The sequence below is a fragment of the Pan paniscus genome, chromosome 4 (genome assembly GCF_029289425.2).
Source record: "Pan paniscus chromosome 4, NHGRI_mPanPan1-v2.0_pri, whole genome shotgun sequence".
Taxonomy (NCBI): domain Eukaryota; kingdom Metazoa; phylum Chordata; class Mammalia; order Primates; family Hominidae; genus Pan; species Pan paniscus.
This window is the reverse complement of record NC_073253.2, coordinates 10,087,558-10,101,782: the sequence shown is the minus strand read 5'-3', so window position 1 is coordinate 10,101,782 and position 14,225 is coordinate 10,087,558. Positions and strand designations below refer to the sequence as shown.

Here is a 14,225-nt window from a genome sequence, read left to right as displayed (position 1 = left end):
TGGAGCTGCTTTTGCCTAGAAGGCAAGTGCAAAATCAGAAAACAAAAATGACATCTGAGAAGTTAAGATTATGAGCAAAGTTCTTTGTAGTCTCACAAGGATAGAGGGACAAAAATTGTAGTGAATGACCTTCTAAGGGGAAGTCCTGTGATTACTGCAGGTTTTTGGTTGTTATGCTTAAGGCCTATATACTATGAGTAAGGGTGAACTGGAAACATGCCATTCCTCAGAAAGACTGAAAAACAACTTCTAATCAGCTCAGTCCCAGACGGAAAAAAAGTGATTTGCCAGAGGAAAAATTAACTTCTCTCTGGAGAGTGATGACCTTATTCAAAGTCTTAAATTGTCTCTACATTTTTTATACAACATTTGACAATGTTGTGTTTGAAAATAAAACAGGTGTACAAAAAAATAAGGGTTGTCCAAAAACAAGAGAAATACAGATAGTAAAAACAGACCCATAGACAATTAGAAATTGGAGTTATTGTACATGGATATTAAATACTCGCAATTAAGATGTTCAAGAAATACAATTACAAGATGAAGGATTTCAGCAGAGAACCAGAAACCATAAAAATTCCAATGGAAATCCTATAATGGAAAAATAAAAATAAATGAAATTGAGATTTCAATCAATGGGCATCATGGTAGGGTAGTAGAGAGAATTAGTAAACTGGAAGAAAGTCTATAGAATATGTCCAGAGAGATATTAAAAAACACAGAGAGATAAAAAGTCTCAATGTATAGAAGAGTAAGTAAGAGATATATGGGTCATAATGAAAAGATTGAATTTCAGGTATAATTGTAGTTCCAGAAAGAGAGGAGAAAGAAAATGAACAGAAACATAATCATGGGCAAGTATTTTTCAAGATTTTGGGAAGACATTAAGACTCAAAATCATGGCCTATGAGCCTCAGCAGGATAAATACAAAGAAAACCATGCTTTAGCATATCACTGTCATTTTTGAACACCAAACACAAAAGGAGATCCTGAAAGGAGCCAGAAGTGTTGAAAAGGCAGATGACTTTGAAAGGAAACAGGAAGAGTGACAACTGACTTGTGATGGGAAACAATGAGAGTCAAAACACAATTGAATAATCTCGTTAAAGTGATATAAGAAAATAACTGTGAACCTAGAATTTTACTTTAATTAGCAAAACATTCTTCAAAAACAAAGTGGAAATGAAAGAAATACTTTCAGAAAAGTCGAAACTAAGAGAACTTTTCAGGAGCCCATTTGTGTTAAAGAAAACAGCAAAGGGAGTTCTTCAGTTCAGAGGAAAGTGATCCCAGGTAAAAACACAGAATGCTGAAAGAAGACCAACCGAAAATGGAAATGAAATGAATAGTGACTATAAAAACATCAAAAATAATGCATTGAGATGTTTAACATACATTATCACTACAAACATGAGAAGAAGAGCAAAAATTGTAAGGGATGAGTAAATAGAGTGGAAGTGTACTAAGGTCATTGTATTGTGAATCCATAGGCATAGTGGGATACAAAATCATACTTGACCCATGACTTTGTCTTGTTGATTTTACATCCTGGATATCACTAGAATTTGTGTCCTTCTCTCCATTCCTTCATTCATACCCTCATCCAGGACACCATTAGCTCCATCTCCTGAAAGACTGCAGCCACACCCACTGGCTTCCTTGCTCCCCCTCCACACCTCATATAAACTGTTCTCCACTCAGCAGCCAGAGTGATCCTCTGACAGCCTCCATAATCACTTATCTCTGGTCCAACTCCTGCTTTTATTTTATCCACCCGTATGGACGTGTTTATTCCTGTAATGCTCCCTGACCCAAGGAAGAAAGAAGATATGAGGAGGTCAACCATCCAGCTTGCTGAGTCACCACCACTTGCTGGTGGCCTTGTGATCACAGCCTTAAGCTAGTGCCCTCGCTTGGTTATGGGGCAGTTTGTGGCCTCTCTCTCCCTTTCCAGAGGGTCTTCCTGCATGCCACAGGCTGAAGTCTCCTTCTCTAGCTGTACCCTGTCACTTCCGATCTCTGGAATTCCTCAGTTTCTGGTTCAATAAAGAATGCACTTTTTACCATTCCATTAATGGGTTTAATTTTTTGTGTATGGGAACTGGATGATGATAGAGCACTCTATCATCATATGAAGTAGCCTATGATGATAGGCTACTTCACCTTCTTTTTTTTTTTTTTTGAGTGGAGTCTAGCTCTTGTCACCCAGGCTGGAGTGAAGTGGCGCGATCTTGGCTCACTGCAACCTCCATCTCCCCAGTTCCAGTGATTCTCCTGCATCAGCCTCCTGGGTAGCTGGGACTACAGGTGCATGCCACCATGCCAAGCTAATTTTTTTTTGTAGTTTTGAGAGAGATGGTGTTTCACCGTGTTGGCCAGTCTGGTCTCAAACTTCTGACCTCAAGAGACCCGCCGACTCAGCCTCCCAAAGTGCTGGGATTACAGGCATGAGCCACTGCACCCGGCCAGGCTACTTTACCTTCTAAGAAGAGATGGGAAACTTCTGCTAAAGTTACCTCTTCCTATCGGGTGGGAAAGTTGGCATGAACATGTTCCATCTCTTTCCTCCACCTCTTACGCATAGGTAGACCACACTCAGGCACAGCAGGGCCTCTTGACTGCTTCTCAGGTGTGTGTTCAAGAAGAACTATGCACTTAGCTTCTGCTCCATTGAGGAAAGCAGAGCAGGACAGGGCTCCCTCTTCCCAACCCCAGAAGAAGTAGCCATTCTTTTGTTTTGTTGGCCTACTTGTATTCAGTTATGGGCATAGCAGGAGTAGTGTTCAGAATTTAAAAACCATGTTTGGTCTAAGCTCTAGGTCATATTTTCTAATCTAGCTTTCACCCGAGAGCCCTATCCTCTGGTGGTTATTGGAGAATTGCTTAGCCATTAGTTGAGTACAGACCTGAACTTTACTTGGGTAACTGTCCCAAGGAGCACTGTCCTCTGAGTGTGTTCTTTATTGACCAGAACTTTTGAAGGGGAGGGGTGTGTTCACCCTTGGGTCCCAACACCACTATCCAAATGATGCCAATACAAAAGATTACTGTTTATATGATCCTCTTCAAAGACACTTTTCACAATTTCCTCTTGTTCTTGGGCAGTCATGTATGAAGCCCTGGGTTTGGAGTATAAAGCCCTGAGCACTGAGAGAGCAATCTAATGTGAGTCAGGGAACACGGGGTTAGGTTCCAGCATTAGGAAGAAAAGCAAGTCTGCAGCCTCAGGTCAGTAATAATCTTTGGGCCTGGCTAGGTGCGGTGGCTCACGCCCGTAATCCAAACACTTTGGGAGGCCAAGGGGGCAGATCACGAGGTCAGGAGGTCGAGACCATCCTGGCTAACACAGTGAAACCCCATCTCTACTAAAAATACAAAAAATTAGCCGGACGTGTTGGTGGGAGCCCACGTCCCAGCTACTCGGTAGGCTGAGGCAGGAGAATGGCGTGAACCCAGGAGGCAGAGCTTTGCAGTGAGCCGAGATCATCACGCTACTGCACTCCAGCCTGGGCGATAGAGCGAGACTCCATCTCAAAAAAAAAAAAAAAAAAAATCTTTGGGTCTCAGCCGCTTTCTGTATAACATGAGAGGGCCGAACCAAGTCAGCGAAGCCTGTATCAGAATCTTGATAGGTGGTGATGGTGGTAGAGGGAAGTGTTTAGTTTCAAAGCATATTTAATATGATATTATATTTTCATATTTCAGGGAAAATGGTTCATTGTTTCCATCATGCACTCTATGGAATACAAAGCTCTGAAACCTGTTGGCTACTGGGAGTGTACAGTAAAAAGACTCTCAAGCTAGAGGTGGGGTAGAGCTGGAGCCAGCCACATCAAGATCTTTCGAGGACATGAACATTTTTTATGCTTATTAAAAGATGATGTGGTTTTAAAATCAATCTAAGGCTGGGCGCAGTGGCTCATGCCTGGAATCCCAGCAGTTTGGGAGGCTGAGGTAGGTGGATCGCTTGAGCTCAGTAATTCAAGACCAGCCTGGGCAACATGGCAAGAAACTCTCTCTACTAAAAACAGAAAAATTAAGTACGTGTGGTGGTGCATGTCTGTGGTCCCAGCTACTTGGGAGGCTGAGCTGGGAGGATGGCTTGAGCCCAGGGGGCAAGAGATGGGGGAGAGGTTGTAGTGAGCTGAGATCACGCCACTGCATTCCAGTCTGGGCGACAGAGCCAGACCCTGTCTCAAAATAATAATAATAATAATAATAATAATAAAATGAAATAAGACTAAGAGAAAGGTAGATTACACAAGTGCTAAAATCCCTTCCTGTTCTAACTTAGTGGATTCTTTATAAATCTCCTTATCCAGGGAATAGGGAATTATGTGACAGGACACAAGCAGAGGGCTCTGTGCGGTCTGATGCACAGAAGGTCAGAGTTGCTTCCCTTCCTCCACGGCTGCTTTTCTGCAGGTTAGGCTGTCAGAACAGGTTGCCCACAAACTAAACGTACTAGCTCTCTGCTTCATGCCAGGCTTACGTCTGACTTTGATTTTTAATAGCAGGAAGGTTTGCTCTCAAAGCGCAAACCTTCCCAGCTCTTTTAACTGAAAACGAATGCAGTGACTATGAGGCAATGAGAATGGGATGAAAAATTGGCTCATTTTTTTTTTTTTAAACTTAACGTTGCTTGATTTTGCAAGTAAAATGGACTTGAAGGAGGCCTGTTTGCTCCTAATGGATTTGCCAGTCCCTCCTGGTAATCAGATTGCAGGGAGCCTGCTCTGCTTTATCATCTGGTAATCATTTTCAGAGCTGGTGAGACACCACGGGGGACTGGCCTCTGGCAGCAGTTCTCGGTTTGATTTGCAATATTTGTCCACGTGCATTTTTATGCCATTTGAGGATCACCCATCGCATCATCATTGAACTCAATTCGTTCCATTATGCTTAAGTGTGCGTTAGCTCTGGGGTGAGGACCCCTCATGCCTGGCTGCCCCGGAATGTGGCCCAGTGAGTATTTTGTAGCAATGCTTCAGGCTGAGCTGGGGCTAGGGCAGGAGCTGAGATAAGCACTGCTTCTCTGTACAAACCCACTCCCTCATCCTAAATTTGAAAGGAGAGTAAAGAAGTCCTGCGAGAGGGTACAGGATATGCAAGGGGAGACTTTTTGCTGCTGTATACACACCCATTCTTTAGCCACCTTGATTCTACATATTCCTTAGAACAAGCACCCTGTACTGCTGTGTCTGGAGTCTCACCTTCTCCCTTAGGTGCCAGTTTGGTTGTGTGTGGGTAGCGCAAAGCTAACCATAGACAAGACTCTGAAACAAGTGCCTTTTCTCCACCACCATCCACTCAATTTCTTCCAACACTCTATGTTGATAGCACTCTATTTTATTGAACAAATATTTATTGGGCTGCTAATATGTAACTTGCACTGTTGCAGGCAATTAATTGCCTGTCAATGATCCAAACAGACAAAATAATTGCCGTCAGTGATATTATGTTCTAATGGTGACACAGGCATGAATGCAGGAGACTTAAAGCCTTAAATGATCATGGAGAACAGTCAGTAAAGTGATCCGTGCATGGGCTGGTGTAGGCATAAAGGAATGGTGGGAAATATGGCCAGCTGCAGAGTGAATGTCCACTAAGGGGGAAGGCTGTTTTTCCACCAACGTGAAAGAATGTTGTCCCTTTGCATTTCATTTCAAGAAAAGCTGGAAGTGTGAATTTTAAAAATGTAAAATCTATTTGTTTTAAATATTGATCACTAGCTCAAAAGTTTTTAAAACACTATTCAATACCCAAATGCAATAGCAAAAACAAAACAAAACAAAACAAAAAAAACCTCATCTTCCCAGATTGTCCATTACAGTCAGTTTGCAACTTCTATGCTATGGAGTGAACAAAAAAAAAAGGCCCTTACTTTCAGGTGACCAATAGGTAAAGGAACATATTTCTTGAGAGGCTGCTGCTTAATCGTCTTGCTGCAGGAAGCACAAATGGCCCCATCTCTGTCCCTTTTTAACTGCTCCCACATTTTCACTGCGACCAACCTTTCTGCAGGCCGCAGCCATCCAGTGGCTGAGCACAGATGGGTACTGAGACATGACATGGAGCTCTTCAGTGGGTAACTTTGCCTTAAGGACTGCCCATAGGTCTGGCCAAGCCATTTTTTCCTGCAGTTTGAGACTCTTGCTCTCCAATATTCTATCCCTCTCTCCTTCCGCAGTATCAGACCTACATCCCAGGCTGAAGGCTTTTCCTAATTTCTGCTCTCTTTCCCCACACATCCTTTTACACATCAAATCCACAGCTGACCTGAAGTAACACAAGAAACTAGAGGGTTCTGACTGAAAGGGAGCTTCTTTCCTAGACCTGATTCTTTAGCTTGTTATTTCCTATTTTGTTTTGTCTTATTATTTGGTGCCATAGACAGTTTGAAATGTACTCAGAGTCTGGAGAGATGAGCTGTGAGGCAAGGAGCCCGAGCTGGGGAGGGAGATGAGGGAAGGTAAATGGAGAGCGACAATGGTGTGCCTCCATGGTGGGAGGCAGCACAGGCTGAGAGGCTAGGAGGGCAGTATTGTGATGCGCTGGTGTCATTCCTAGCAGAGAGCAGTAAAGATAAATGTCTAGAAAAATGTTACTTGACCTTTACCGTGATAACAAGCATTGACACCTGTTTCTTCAAAGATTCAACTGAGTTATTTGCCCACTGGATCATGGTCTCTTCTTTATGCATTTCTTCTTTGTGTTACTTTTCTTCCCATTTCCCCTCCTTCTTCCCCTTATTGCCACCTGCTTCAGTTCACACTTAAAACACACAAACATACACACTTCAAGCTTATGTCTCTGAAAGTTTACAACCTGTCAGATAAGATATTAGACTTTCAGTGGCAATAAATGATTGGACTGTTGACTTAATATTTTACAACAATGCACACAGTACTTTTAGCTCCTTACATTGCTGTTTTCAGTCTATTTTTATTCACTTACTTTTTCACTGTATCCTGTGAGAGAGGTAAGAATTATTGTCTTTGTAGTTATACTGATGTAACTGAGACTTTGACCCATTTGCTCTGGGTCTCAGGGGCTGTCTTCCAAACAGTGAGGATCCTGTTGTTGATGCAGGTTTGTTGACGATAGCTGGAGTAATATATTCAATTCTGTGGGAGAGGCAAGCAGCAACTGAGGTTTCTAATGGGTGGCTTTTATCTGGTCCCCCTGCATTACTTTGCTTGAATGCGTGTGACTGAGGACAGAATGGGTTTGAAACTAGAATAATGGACACTCCCCAGACAGTTAGATTACAACAGATCTATGACTTGCAAGAGCAGAACGCAATAATCAATGGGATACCATAAGCCAAACCATCTGGGCCACTTATATCAATTTGAACAAAATGCACCTTAGAAGGAATGCTGAATTTTCAGTTCTTAAGTGATGATCAACCCACTCTATGAAAAACAAAGTGTGATTTGTAAATGGAAGTGCCTCTCCTGGTTCACAGAAAGTTCCTGTGGCTGTTTCTAATTCCTTCAGCTTTTTCTTTCTGCAGACTAACATCTAATATCATTTTATACCTTTGCTTTCATTTGATTTCTTTCGTGGCTTTATTTCTTTATTGCCTTGACCATGTGGCAATTCCAATTTGTGTTAGATAATATTGGAGGTATATTTTGGGGGCCAAAGGGAGTGGTTGACGTAAGATGGAGACTGCTATGAGGTGAGGATTTAATTGTTTCTGATAGGCAGCAAAGGACCATTTTGATGAAAAAGTTCTTGAGCTGGGAGGGAATTAGTAAGAATCGTTTAAGGGAAACCTATCATTGTTCTTGCATCTGACACTTTAAACACAGCTATTAAACCCATCTACCTCTCCGTGAGTGGAACGTGAAAACTATCAGCCAGTACCACTTTGTATACCCAATTGTGCAAAATTGCTTACAGCTTGTCTGCTACCTACTAATTCTTGCTTTTATTTTCTAAGTCCAAGACATCCAGGAGACATTTTCTTTTGCAAATTATTTCCCTTGTTTTATTTTGAATTATATTATACAGACAGGGAAGTGCATGCAATCTATACAAGCTGTTGTTTAAGGAACACTTTTAAAGAAAGCACCCCTGTAACAACCATTCAGTCTAAGAAACAGAGCCTCGTCAGACTCCCAGTTTCCTTCTATATTGTCCTCCCAGAGACTAATCTTTGTTCTGATATTTTGTTAATTATATCATTGCTTTTTAAAGATATTTTTATCTCTTATAAAAAGCATCACTAAACAATATAGTTTAGATTATCCTGCTCTTGAACTTAACATTGAGGGAATCATATCAATGTATTCTTTTATGTCTGACTCCTTTTACTCAATGTGTTGTTCGTAAGCTTCATCCTGATGTTATGAGTAGCATTGGGGAGGGTGAGAAGGACAGCTTTATATTACCTGCATCACTGCCCCCAACTTCAGGCAGCACGGCATGGAGAGAGATACCTTTCACTTGGGGAAAGGAGAGAAAAGTGAGCACTGCACTTTGCCTTGGATGCCAACACTGGGCCTGCCATAGTAAAACCCAACACTGGGCTCACCATAACCTCAGACTCCAGGCTGGTCCCTCTGGACTGAACCTATAGGACTACCCTAGTCCAAGGCTGGATCCTGCAGCCCCAGGCTCCAGTTCGGCCTGGCAGACTCAGTCTTCAGGCCTGCCTCAGCCCCAGGATCCAGACTGGGCCTCAGTGGCTTTGGATCTACCCTAGGGCCAGGTCAGCCCCCACAGATTCAGACTCTAGGCCCACCCTAGGGCCAGGGTAGCCCCAGCAGCCCTAGGCTCCAGACCACCCCCAGCACTGGGATGGCCCCTACAGCCCCAGACTTCATGCCCACCCCAGCCCTAGAATACCCCCCATGGCCCTAGTCACCAGGCTGGCACCTGCAGACCCAGGCACCAGGGTCTGCTCACCTGCTGTCCCAAGAAACAGGCCAGCCTGCTGGAGGACATTAGCAGCAAGCGTGCTCATGAACCATACCAGGTGGTATACCCAGAATCTCTGGGTAGGCTGACTGGTGAAGGGCTCCCCCAAGACAAAGCCAGTCTGCAGAATGGAACAAGCCTCTACTTTTTCAAATGTTCAGACCTCAATGTAAGTCAACAAGAAACACAAAAAACCAATAACGAGACATAACTCCTACCCAAAGAACACAATAATCTTCTAGTAGCTGACCCAAAAGACATGGAGATATACAAACTTCCTGATAAATAATTCAAAATAAATATTTATATTAAATTTATTTATTTTCCTTCAACTTTTAAGCTCTGGGGTATATGTGCAGGATGTACAGGTATGCTACATAGGTAAACGTGAACCATGGTGGTTTGCTGCACAAATCAACCCATTGCCTTGGTATTAAGCTCCACATCCATTAGCTACTCTTCCTGATGCTCCATATATACCAGTTGTTCACATTTTTGGGTTACATTGCCCTTTGGATACCTGCATACAATGTATAATAATCAAATCAGGGTAATTGAGATATCCATCACCTTAAACATTTATCTTTTCTTTCAAACGTTTAACTTTTCTTTGTCTTGCAATTCTAGGCATTTTGAAATATACAATATTATTGTTAACTTTAATTCTCCAACCGTACTGTCAAATACTAAAACGTACTTCTTCTATCTAACTGTATTTTTGTACCCCTTAACCAACTTCTCTTCATCTCCTCCTTCTCACTTCCCTTCCCAACCTTTGGTTACCACAATTCTACTCTATGCTTCCATAGAATCTACTTTACTTTATTCTATATTAATATATATTAATCAGTGAGAACATGCAATGTTTGTCTTTCTGTACTGGGCTTATTTTACTTTACATAATGGCCACCAGTTCTATCCCCATTGAGCCAAATGACATGATTTTATCCTTTTTATGGCTGAATAGTATTCCATTGTGTATATATACCATATATTCTTTATCCATTCATGTGTTGATGGATACTTAGATTTATTCCATATCTTGACCATCGTGAATAGTGCTGCAATAAACATGGGAGTGCAGATATCTCTTTGAAATACTGTAATCTTGTGGGTATGATTCAATTATTCTACTGTTTCTTCTTGATTTTACTCATGGTGATTTCTTTCCTTGTGTGCTTGGTTATTTGTGTGCAGTTTATTGTCTAAGGGTTTTATTGTGGTAATATTTTGAAGGTCAATAGACAATTTTCTCTATAGAGAGAATATGCATTTGCTACTGCCAAGTTTCTGTATGTCTGGTCTTGGGTGACCATAAACAAGTTTGTAATCTGTGGATCCCTGTATCTCCCAGGCAATGCTGTAGCTAATGTCTATAATTTGGTAGGAACACTCTTTCTTTTCCTTTAATACCTACTCCAGACAGGGCCCAACAACTTCCTCTGTATTCTCCTGCAAAGATGTGAGAGAGGAGTTTATGTGTAGCACTATAACCATGAGTTCATTGTCCTTTTTTTTTCTCCCCTTGCTTAATATAAGGAGAGCCTCCTATTAGTGTCTCCACTTGGGATACAGCCTGGGCATTGACCTCTGTATCTTGTGCTATACAAGGGAGATTGCAGAATCAAAGCAGGAATTTCTCGGGGTAGGCAAGTAACTGCAGGTCAAAGTAGAGTAAGTTTCTTGTGCTTGGCTTTCTGGATTTCAGCTTTCCTTAGATTTTATTTTGGCTATCTGTCAGTTCTTAAATTCTTATAAGGAGACGTTTTAAATATTTTATCTAGCATTCTTAGTAGCTTCTATCTGAAGGTTTGGTTCTAATAAACCATTGTTAGAAATGCAAGTTATTGCCTTCTTTTTAAAAAGTAAAATGTAAATACAGTTCTTATTCAAAGGCATAATCTTTTCTTCCTTTATGCTGATTGTAACAAAATAAAAAAAAAAAACTAGAAAACACATTGTAAAAGAAGGAAAATTTGCCCTTGATACCAATCAGAATGTAGGGCTATAATATCTTTTAGCACTTCTTAACCAGGATTGAAAAGCAAAAAACAAAAACCAAAAAGCAAAACCAAACCTTAGGCCCTAATACCTGAAGGCATTGTGGTAAATACTTATGATTTTATCTTGCATCGGCATCTATTTTGAAAGCAAGTTTGACTTTCTCATATCAGAAGCAGGGCTCAGTCACCATTGACACAGCCTTTAGTTCCATGCTCTACTCAAATGGCTCAAGCCAGCGGCCAAAGATAAAAACTTGGAGGCATCTCTCTCCAGTCTGGCAGACTGAGCTCCGCACTTCCTTCTGCTTTCTTTAAGGGGATCATTCAGGCATTTGCCCAATTACTTGAAGTGACTGATACACTGTTCTTTTATATATGCTGCTGAGAGCATGCACTCATGTGTGCACGCTCTCTCTGTCTCTCTCTGCCTGACTCCATTTCTGCCTGCATGACTGAGGATGGAGAGCTTCACTCTTGACTCATTGTCAACTCCTTTGCCTAGGACCTATAAGTAAAAACTCTTTAAACTTATTTCCTATTGTGATGGTGTATTGAATTTGCACCTTCCATCTAAAGAACTACAGGTTATCCTGGCCGGATTTTCCCTGTTGCCAGGGAGACTACAAAGTCAGGCTCCCAGTGCCTGAGCAATGGTCAGGCAGGACTAAACTGGAGATGGGTCAGATAAGAGCCACAAGGGCATCTGCCAGTGTAAACAAGTTTCCTATGTGAGGGACTCCCTGATTGCAAGTCAGTCAAGTAAGAATTAGGAAGTCTGCCAAGTAAAAGAAGTATCCCGTGAAAGGTACACTGTAAACACCCATGTCCAGGTACCCTTCATGTCCCATTAGGGCAGGGTTGCTAGCTGCTCTGGTACTAGAACCCAAATTTAGCTGGGGGCTCTCGAAACAAGTATCCTTTGAATGGAATGAATAAACTTCTCTCTAAGACTTACAGAGTTGTACTAGTAGAACCCATTATGAAGAGTCAGTGTCTGAGGATTATTTGAGAAAATGGCAACTCAAATCTTTTTATGTAGGATCTTCAACCCTGGTTAATATGGGCTGAATATCCTTCAATAAAAAGATCAATGGGCCTTTATTCATGGGATGAGAAAATACTTACCAAATCTTTAATTTTGATGGTTGTATCACGATTTATTTAACCTTCCCTGTTTTTTGTACATTTATGTCAAATCCAGTATTGCAACTTTCTGTATCCTTATCTTAGTTTTAATACTTCCTTCTGATCCTCTTGCTTTGGCAATCCATCAAACTTTCTTTTTTAGATATTTGGCCTCAATGTACTCTTTGATTCTGCAGTTTGAACATATTGTTGAATCTTGAGTCTCATCTTACCTTCAACAACCTTTGTTCCTTATTACAACTCTGATAGATGGGGCCCCAATCCCTTAGCCTGAAGAAGATGCTACAGACTGTTATGGAAATATTGTGTTAGGGAATATTACGTGTTGAATTGCATCCCTCCAAATTTACATGTTGGGGTCTTAACTCCCAGAAGCTCAGAATGTGACCTTATTTGGAAATTAGGTTGTTGTAGATGTAATTAGTTAATATGAAGTCACAATGGAGCAGGTGAGGCCCTAATCCAGTATGACTGGTGTCCTTGTTAAAAAAAAAAAAGGCATTTATGCACAGAGAGACACACACAGGAAGAATGACGTGTGTACATAAAGCCAGAGGTTGGGGTGATGTGTCTACAAGCCAAGCAACACCAAAGATCCCAGCGAGCAAACCTTTAGAAGCTAGAGAGGCTAAAGCAGATTCTCCCTCACAGTCTTCCAAGGAACCAACCCTGCTGACAGCTGGATCTTAGACTTCTTGTCTACAGAACTGTGTGACAATAAATCACTGTTGTTTAAGCCATCTAGTTTTGGTATTTTACCACAGCAGCTCTAGCAAACTAGTACAGGGAGACTGTGTGAGTTACATTAAAATCATGTGTGATTAAAAACAGGAAGAACCCTTTCAATTTAGACCAATATGTTATTGGGAGGTAGATTTAGAAGTGCAGCACTTCTCAGTATCATTGACCTTATAATTGCTCTCAAATGTGCCTTTTCTTGTTGTGATCCTCCATCATTGGTCACTCTGCCTCATATCTCTTTTATGCCCATTCCCACCCCATCAGGAGCCACTGTGTGGTTCTCCAGCAAAGGTTTATTCCTGTATATGCTCCCCTTGTCATCCCCAATTAGAAGACCTAGATATCGCCAAGGGTTTCTTGTGTATTCAGGGATGCAGTCATGTTGAGGTAGGAGGTGGGACTTGACTCTGGACCAGATTAAAGACTGGCTGAATCAGGGAAGAGGAACCCAAAGTACCTCTCCATAAGACATGCCCACTAGCACCATGACAGTTTACCATTGCCATGGCAACACCTGAAAGTTACCACCTGTTTCCATGACAACACCTGGAAGTTACTGCCCCTTTCCATGGCAATGTCCTGAAAGTTACCATTCCTTTTCCAAAAATTTCTGAATAATCTACCCCTTAATTGGCATGTAATTAAAAGAGAGTTTAACCATGAGCTCACTTTTAACTGTGAGCTGTGCCTGAGCTGCTGCTCTTGACACAGCCTGTAGGGTAGCCCTGCTCTGCGGGAGCAGTCACGAAGCTGTAACACTGCCATCTCAATAAAGTTGTTTTCTTCTACCACTGGCTCACCTTTGAATTCCTTCCTGGGAAAAGCCAAAAACCTTCCTGGACTAAGCCCTAATTTTTGGGCTTGCCTGTCATGCATTAATGTGTTTCATGTGTATCCAGGGATTCCAATTCTGGGATATCAAAGGTTACATGGACTGGGAGAGGCAAAGTCAAAACTGCTTTGTCCTGCATATCCTACCTCCCCACTGCTCTCCCGTGCACCAAGTGAAACAATGATTTCTATCATGTGTTTTCCAGTGCCAAAACATTTTCTATATTAACTAGTTCAGCTAGAAAACTTTGAGATGGTTACTGGGAGAAGTGTCATACTCATTCATTGACTGGGAATGATGCCAATGGGCTAAATGAGACATATATATATATATATATATATATATATATATATATATATATTTTTTTTTTTTTTCCTGCAAGAAGGAAGCCAAAGATAGAAGCTACCAGTTCAAGTCAAGCCAAGCTGAAAATCAGTCTCATTTGTCACCATCTGAAGTTGTACAGGGGTATCAGTGCTGTGAATGAACCCACGTATCCTCATGGGCTATTGCCCGACTGTCTCATTTTAAAGAGGATTTATACTTCAGAGTCTTGCTATGTGTTACATCT

At 41.5% G+C, this 14,225-nt stretch overlaps 1 protein-coding gene and 1 long non-coding RNA gene across 2 annotated transcripts in view; one reads left to right on the top strand and one right to left on the bottom strand.

Moving 5' to 3' along the window:
• TAS2R1 (taste 2 receptor member 1) overlaps positions 1–14,225 on the top strand; it is a 276,485-nt gene that overhangs the window by 37,105 nt on the left and 225,155 nt on the right. The gene's annotated exons all lie outside the window — the stretch shown is intronic.
• On the bottom strand, positions 9,233–12,826 carry LOC130541506 (uncharacterized). Its single transcript, XR_008955563.1, has 2 exons — positions 12,294–12,826; positions 9,233–9,452 (listed from the first exon to the last, which is right to left on the bottom strand). It is a non-coding gene; the product is annotated as an uncharacterized LOC130541506 (long non-coding RNA).